At 31.1% G+C, this 8,294-nt stretch overlaps 1 non-coding gene across 1 annotated transcript; it reads left to right on the top strand.

Annotated features, from left to right (window-relative positions):
- Positions 1-488: 488 nt before the first annotated feature.
- LOC148760860 (small nucleolar RNA R71) lies at positions 489-597 on the top strand. Its single transcript, XR_016028690.1, has one exon. It is a non-coding gene; the product is annotated as a small nucleolar RNA R71 (small nucleolar RNA).
- The last annotated feature ends 7,697 nt before the right edge of the window (positions 598-8,294 follow it).

The following is an 8,294-nucleotide window of genomic DNA, read 5'->3' as shown; positions in this document are numbered from 1 at the left end:
CTAGAGGAAAATGTGGTCACAAAGCTGATGAAGAACTCTAATTGTTGCTTTAAGAGAAGTTAGGGAGATTCCTCCAGCATGGATCGTATGTGTTAGAGTTTGGGTTGTTTTGATGCCGATTCCTAGTAAACTAAACTAACTCGATGCTCATATGACACTAATCACTCAAGTGTACCTCAGCACAATAGTCACAAGTAATAAAGGGACTCTATACTAAATGAACTCTAAAGAAATCAATTTTTTTAATGAGAACGGCTACTTAAGCAATCAAAGCATTAATAGTGTCTAGCTCGTGAACACCAACTACTCTTCTTAGCAAGGTCCTTTCAGAATGCCACTAATAGTTGTTGGATGCCATCTTCTTCAATAAATTATAAGCATCATCAATCAACTTACCCATGAGAGCACCACCAATTGCAACATTAATTGTAGTCTAAATTGGATTCAACAACCCATTATAAAATGTTTGCACTTGAAGCCTCTTGAGCAAACCATGATGTAGGCATCTCTGAAACAAGTCCCTATACCTCTCCCATACTTCATACAAAGACTAAAAATCCAACTGCATGAAAGAAATAATATCGTTCTTTGTAGTCTTGGCAAGAAGGAAGAACTTGGCTAGAAACTTTTATGCAAGGTCATCCCAAGTAGTGATAGAGTTCATGGGGAGAGAACTCAACCAAACTTTAGCCTTGTCCCATAGTGAGAAAGGGAAAAGCCTCAACCAGATAACATCATTAGTGACCCTGTTGTGCTTAAAGGTATCACAAATCTCCAAAAAGTTTGAAATGTGAGCATTCGAATCATCATTTGTGAAGCCTTCAAATTGAACAGACGTTTGGATCATTTGAATGATGGTCTGATTAATCTCAAAATTGTTGGCTTGAATTGTCAATCTCCGAATACTTGAATGAAGTCCTTGGACTAAAAACAGCATAATCCTTCAATGATCAGTTATCAACTACATGTCCTTGAATATACTACTCACCTAGATTCTCAGCCATTGTATCCAATTGATTGGAGTCTTGATAGTTTTGTCTAAGTAATCTCCGAAAAGTTTTCTCCATTTTCAAATCGCAAGGGACGGTTTCCAAGCTCCTTACTTTTCTCATACACTGGTAAAAAAAAATCTAAAAAAAAAAGAAAACAAAGCTTGAATTAAGACTAGTTTGCTTAGTATTAATATTAGCAAAAAAAATAGAAAACCAACTCCCCAACAATGGTGCTAAAAACTTGTTGCTAACTTTACATACAAGTAATTGCACGTATCGCACAAGTAATATAGTAGTGAGAAAAGTATCTTCTCCATAGGGAATTGTGTCTAAATTCTAGCTAAGTATAAAATTGGGCACCCTAATCTTATCCAAGTAAATCAAATTTGAAAATTAATTAAAAATGAAATTTAAGTGGCAAAGCTAAACTAGGGAGTTAATGCCAAAAATTATCAAAGAATCAGTGAATTAAGGCCTAGGATTGTGGAATTTCTCAACCTTTCATTTGAATTTAATCTCTCTCTTTATACTTAAATCAATGGGTTGGTTGCTGACCTACAGTTCAAAATTGTCTACAAGTCTTTGTCGAGACGCTTGTAATCATACCTTTCATAATTAATTCTCCATATGTCTATGTAAATTAATTAAGGAAGGTTCACTAAGCTTAAGCTCTAAATCTGGTTGCATATGGTATTTTAAGTATATTGTTGTCCTAAATACTAATCAAATCATGTAATCTCTAAGTGAAATGAACACATGTTATTCAAAACCTTGGTCTATTCTAAACTCCCTTTGTCAAGCTACATTTAGAGACCTAAATCAATCTAATTGTTGATCAAGCAATTGGAAGCAATAAGCATAGGTTTGAAATAAACAACACAGTACTCATTAATAATAAGTAAAAAAGAGTTAATATATCCAAACTACATAAAAAGATCAACCACGATCCTAGAAAAAGCTATTTAGTTCATCATATTTTTAGCAAACATCATCCACAATAAAGAAACTATAAATATAGCAAACAAAAGTGAGAGAAGAATAAATCTAGAAAGAGAAATAAATTTCTACAGCTTTTTTAGCCTTGATGTTTTTTTGTTTCTCTCCCTTTCTTCTTTTGTTTATTATTCTTTTTCCTTTGAAGATCTGCTTTGACCTCCTCCTCTAGAAACCCACTTAAAATGGTCTATATATTCCCCTCACTGAAAGTCTAAAGTAAAATATTAGAGTTGTTGAAAATGAAAAACCCCGTGCTGGCGCCATGGTGTTGGAAAGTGCCTAGCTCTTTGGAATTTTTATTACAATGAGATTTTCTCTTACTCAAATGCTGAACTGGGTAAAGTGGCAAACATGAAAACTATAGCTCTGCCTCTTAGCTTTCCAATGGTTTAAGAATCATGTCAATTGGATTTCTAGAGTGAGAGTTATACTCAAAATTTTACAACATAGGCCCTTTCCATTTATGGACCTTTAAAACAAGTAACTAAATCAATAGCAAATAAAATTAAACATTTTAACTTACAAATGAACCAAAATAACTGAAATTAAATTGACTCAACATGCTTTTATTAACTTAAAGAAAAACGACTAAAACAACTTAAAACTACACCTAAAACTTGAGAACTTAGCCATTTTAGCACCTCGAAATGTGACAAGATAACTATATATAATAAAGCTATCAATATAAAGCTCTACGTAAGTCCTAAAATGATTATGTGCCTAAGGTGATTTAAGCCACATTAATGACCTTTATCTTACCTTGACCCTAGCCATACATTACAAGCTTAATAAAGACCTAATGATCCTTGATTTAGTATTACTCTACATTAGTGGAGAATGATATAAAAGGCAAACCTGTGGAGTTCTAGTACTAGTTTAGAATTTTGCATTGGCATAAACTCATCCGGACAAGTATGATGTTCTTTGTAAAAAAATTGCTCACATACATGGAAATCCATTCGAGAATGAGCTTGCATTTGAATTGAACATGAACTTGAATGATGTCTATATTTTATTTTGAGCTAGAGATTTATTGATATTCTTTTGTGGAAACTATAAAGATGTCTCTAGTTAGTTTGTTTGTTTATTTATGATTGTTTCCATCATTAAGTTGCTTTCATTGTTTAGTTTTTCCATTTGCTATAGAACTAGCAAAATCTTAAGTTTGGGTGTGACAACTCTATTTAAGTTCTTGAGATTTAATTTAAGTATTAGTTATTTATAATCATTTATTTTATTTTATTTAATTATGTTTGGTTCAATTATTTTAAATTATTTTATGATGTTTTGTAGACTTGGCAATTCGTGTTTTCGTGTCGTAAACGTGTCAGACACGATTAGACACGAAACACATTAAGGCTAAATACGAACACGACATGTTTAATATTCGTGTCTTAAATTTAAAATACGTACACGTATACATTTAATAAACATGTAAGACGACATGACACGATTAACACATTTATTAAACGTGTCAATATATGACACGACACGATTAATAACACGTTTAACATGATTAACATGTTTAACACGATTAAATAAAAATATTTACAATTAAATATAATTTTATTAGTTAAATTTAAAATCTATAATTATAAAAAAATTATAACAAAACAAAAATAATAATAACTTCAAATATAATAAAATTTAATATAAATAACATATGTAAAATTCATTATCATATAATGTGATAAAATACATCATTAACATCTAACCTTCAAATACTAATAATATCAAAAATCATTCATAATTGTCAATCGTAATAATTACATTATTACCTTTAAAAATTAAAAAAAAAACTTATTAAAATAATTATTTAAAATTATTTATATAAGGTTAAAATAATCTTTAACTATTCATTTTTAATAGGTTAATAAATGTGTCACATATACACATTTAAACACGAGAACACGATTAAGTAAACATGTTTAAACGTATTTTAAACGTGTTTTTCGTGTCTGACATGTTAAGACATGAAAATTTTCATGTCTTAACGTGTCAAACACGATTAGACACAAAACACATTAAGACTAAACTCAAAACCTATTTAACCCCGTGTCTTCTTGTGTCGTGTTAACGTATCGTGTGCAAAATTGCCAAGTCTAATGTTTTGATTTAAGTTAGTTTGTTGCTTTAATAGGTATGCTATGAAAAGGATGACATTTTAAGAAGATGAATGCATTCAAGGTGCAGACTTCCACTGCACATGGTGTGATATTTTGAGAATATCCTCCACCATAAAAGACCAATTAACATTGTTGCATTTAAATGTGGAGCATCCACATGGCATGCAACTTTGTTAATTGTTTGTCAATAATTAACAAATATTTAATGAATTAATGTTGCATATTGTTTTGAAATTTCTTGATTGAATAATTGAAAAACGTTTGGGATAGGATATAAATTTAAATTTAATTTGTTTAAATTTAAATAAAGATTATCATGTAATAATCCATTAAATTTAAATTTAATTTGTTTAAATTTAAAAGAAATATCTTATCTCTGTATCCTTAACATGTTTATAAATAATAAACGGACGTACTGGTTTTCTCACACAACCAAAAGTGAACAAGAGTTCTTCTATAAGTCAGAAAAAACCAAAAGCTCTTTTCTTTACTTTTCTCTTCATTCCTAAAGCACCATCAAGATTAGAGGTTTTTGGAATGTGTAATTTCTTGTGCAGGATTCTAGTAGCCATTCTATAACAACGAGAACGAAGAGATCATTGTGTGCACAAAGGAGGATTCGTAAGGCAAGCTTCTTCGATCAGATAAGGAGTGGAATTTTCATCTGAAAAGATAGGCCCACCTCCAAAGAGTGGTATCAAAGCAGATTTTGGCTTGCTTTCATCTTTTTAATTTATGTATATTTTGAAAGCACATTTTGGTCATGATTTTGTTTAATTTAAATTATTAGTGTATGATTTATTATGTATAAATTTGTAATAGATATGTTCTATTTTTTATTAGCTTTCTAACTATATATTATATGTATTTACATATATATATCATAAAAAAATAATATTGCAAATTTATTTTGCTGAAACTAATATAAGGAAGGAGTAGGCTTTAATCCAATGCAAACAGGTGTATTAGTCTAGCGTTACCTGGTGCCTTATGGATGGCATCAAAACAAAAAAAAAAGTAGGGAAAGAAAATGCAACTAGAAAGATTCGAACTTACATTAACAAAGTCACTGAGACTTTAAAAAATAACCTTCAACCACTACACCAAGGAAACACATCCTTGAGATGAGAGTGTGGCAGATAGTCAAGACCAAAAGGGTCCAAGACACAACCATAAAAGGCCTGATGTGGCAGCCACATGGGGCCGATGGATAAATTTTTTAAAATTACATTTTTACCCTATAAGTTTCTGTTTTTATATAATGACCCCAAAATTTTTTGGTAATTACAATTTGACAAAAAATAAATTCAAAATATTATTTTTGTTTTCGGCATATTAATATTTTATTAAATTCACATGCACTATAAATATAACTAATTAATATGTTAATTAACCACATTTTTTTATATTTTGTATATTAAAAATTATTTTTTTCTAAAACATATATATGGTTTTTTTTTTATAATTAAGGGAGGGAGGATTCGAACCCTGCTCTTTAGACAAGGGGATTATGCACCAACCAATGAGAGAAATGCTCGAGTGTTAAAACATATATATGGTTTGAGTGAATTTAGCAAATGTTTGTTAAATCAACTATATGTGCCATATGAGTATATTTTGTATAATTGTAATATTTTACTTATTTGTTAAGTAAAATCTATAAAATGCATGATGTAATTGTTTTACATATTTGTTAAGTATACTCATATGCAAAAAGGCAATACGGTGATTATATGTCTTAGTAATTTTGTCAAAAACAGACTAGATTTTAAGAGAGACCATTTGTGACTCCTCAAGCCTTTCTTGGAAATTACTACAAAAGTAAGGTGCTTTGTCAAGGAGACTATTATAGTCTTTCCTTGAAGCATCTAAAAATTATAATCTAGTTAATGCTATTTTTATATGCATAACATTTATATGGAAGATTTTGATCATCCAAAATAATAAATACATATAAGCAAGCATGGCATCCCTATTTTTTTAAATTGATGTAATAGGTTCCTTATGATATAATCTATTTGAGGTTTGTATTAATTATTTTTTGAGACCATGTAAAGGGATGTAATTTTGCACTTACTTTACGCATAATATTATTTTGGATATGGGCACCTATAAATATCAATAGGGTTCTTTAGTAGAACTCATTATATTATGCGATAAATGAGAGTTGTTCCCATGGTTAAGGATAATGGGAGTTGTTCCCATAATCCAAAGTTAAATTAGATTAGACATTTTAATTGATGCTTATACTATTGGTGATAATTACTAGCATGCATGCGAAATTTTTGAACTAGTAATATAGGTAAAATTTAAATATGTCTAATTTTCATTGATTAGAAAATTAGATATGTGCCTAATAAAATCCTATGCAATGATGTAGTGATATGGCTTCAAAACAAATTATTGCTGATTTGACCAAAGGTGCCGAACTTGATGGCAAAAACTATGATATTTATCATAAGAAGGTTCAATATCTTCTCTATGAGCAAGAGTTCCTCGATCATCTGACCAAAGAGATAAACCCACCTAAAGCTGGAAACACTACTCAACATCGTCGTGACCAAAAGGCCTATGACACTTGGTAAAAGAGAGACCGTAGTGCACGTTTTACCATGTTAAGTTACAGGCACGATGATCTCATTAGAGAGTTTTAGAACTTCCCAACTGCCGAACAATTGTGGGAACAATTGAAATTCAAGTATGGTGGAACCACAACTATGAGGCTTTGTGCCTTGACACTTAGGTTCAATCAATATGTGATGGACTCCAAACACACTATGGCTAAACACCTAAAGCCTATGTTAGCCATGATAAAATAGATGAAAGCAACTAGCTATGATCTAACAGATGAGTAGCAGGTGTTAGTTGTCATCAGGTCACTCCCTAAGTCTTCATGGGGACATATTAAGCTTGTGCTAACACACAATGAAGGGATAAAGACTTTTGATGATGTTTCTCACCATTTAGAGCTTAAGGAAAAGCGTAAAGAAGCTGTCCACAACACTGTCTTGATAGCTCAAGCTGAAAATCATAAAAGGTATGTTCCCCACTGAAAAAGACAATAAAAAAAGGGAAAACTAAAAATATAAGGCCCAAAAGTGATGGAGTCAGCAAGCGCCAAAGAAGCAAGCTTGGTGGGAAAAAATTAAGTCTAAGTTGAAATGCTTTAACTATGGTAAGAAGGGACACTTTGCTCAGGAGTACACTGAGCCTAAGAAAGTTCATCCCCTCAACAGTTTTAGAACTTATATATGTTTTCATGTGTTTGTAGCTCATTTTTTCTTGGTTCGATTGTAGATACAAAAGAAACCAAGCACATAACCTGCAACCGAGCAAGATATGTAGATTACCATCGTTTACCAATGGGTAGACACTTTGTCATGATGAGGAACGGAGCACAAAAAAAGGTCAAAAAAGTAGGAACCTACCAACTCACAAAGTACAATGGTCGAAAATTGCTCCTAAATGATGTGCTTCATACTTCGTCTATACAATGTAATCTATTTTCAGTTTTAGCATTGATGGATTTAGGATATAATTTTACTTTCGAGAACTATAGTTTGTCTATTTTTCTTAAAGACACATTTTTTGGTCATGGTTATTTTAAAGATAGTTTTAGTATGTTAGATTTGGATTTTAATAATGATGTTGCTTTTGTTTCAAAGGTTTTTTCTGATGTTATAAATGATTCTTTGAAATGGCATGCTAGATTAGGACATATTGGGCAAAATAAAATGTCCAGATTAGCTAGAAAACGGCTATTGGCTCACTTGCCAAAGTTAAACTTCCTACATGTGAGCCATGTCTTTCTAATAAGTCTAGCAAAAAGCCTTTTAGGAAGGCTAAAAGGCCCACCCATTTTCTAAAACTAGTCCATTCAAACATTGTGGCCTATGAATGTGAAGGCATGTAATGGTGCATCCTATTTCATTACATTCATAAATGATTACTCACGATATGGATCCATGTTTCTGTTGTCTCATCATTCTAAAGGTTTGAATTATTTCAAATGCTTTTATGGCAAAGGTTGAGAATTAGAAAGAAAGGAAACTTAAGGTTTTTTGCACTTATAGAGATTGTGAATACCTATATGATCAATTCAAAGAATTATGTAAAGAAAAGGGAATACGCCGATAACTAAAGATACCTAGCACTCTACAATAAAACGGTGTTGCAAAGA

This window comes from Theobroma cacao, chromosome 9, assembly GCF_053813885.1.
Source record: "Theobroma cacao isolate CCN51 chromosome 9, ASM5381388v1, whole genome shotgun sequence".
NCBI lineage: Eukaryota > Viridiplantae > Streptophyta > Magnoliopsida > Malvales > Malvaceae > Theobroma > Theobroma cacao.
The sequence above is the reverse complement of the archived record's forward strand: the minus strand, read 5'-3'. Positions and strand labels throughout refer to the sequence as shown.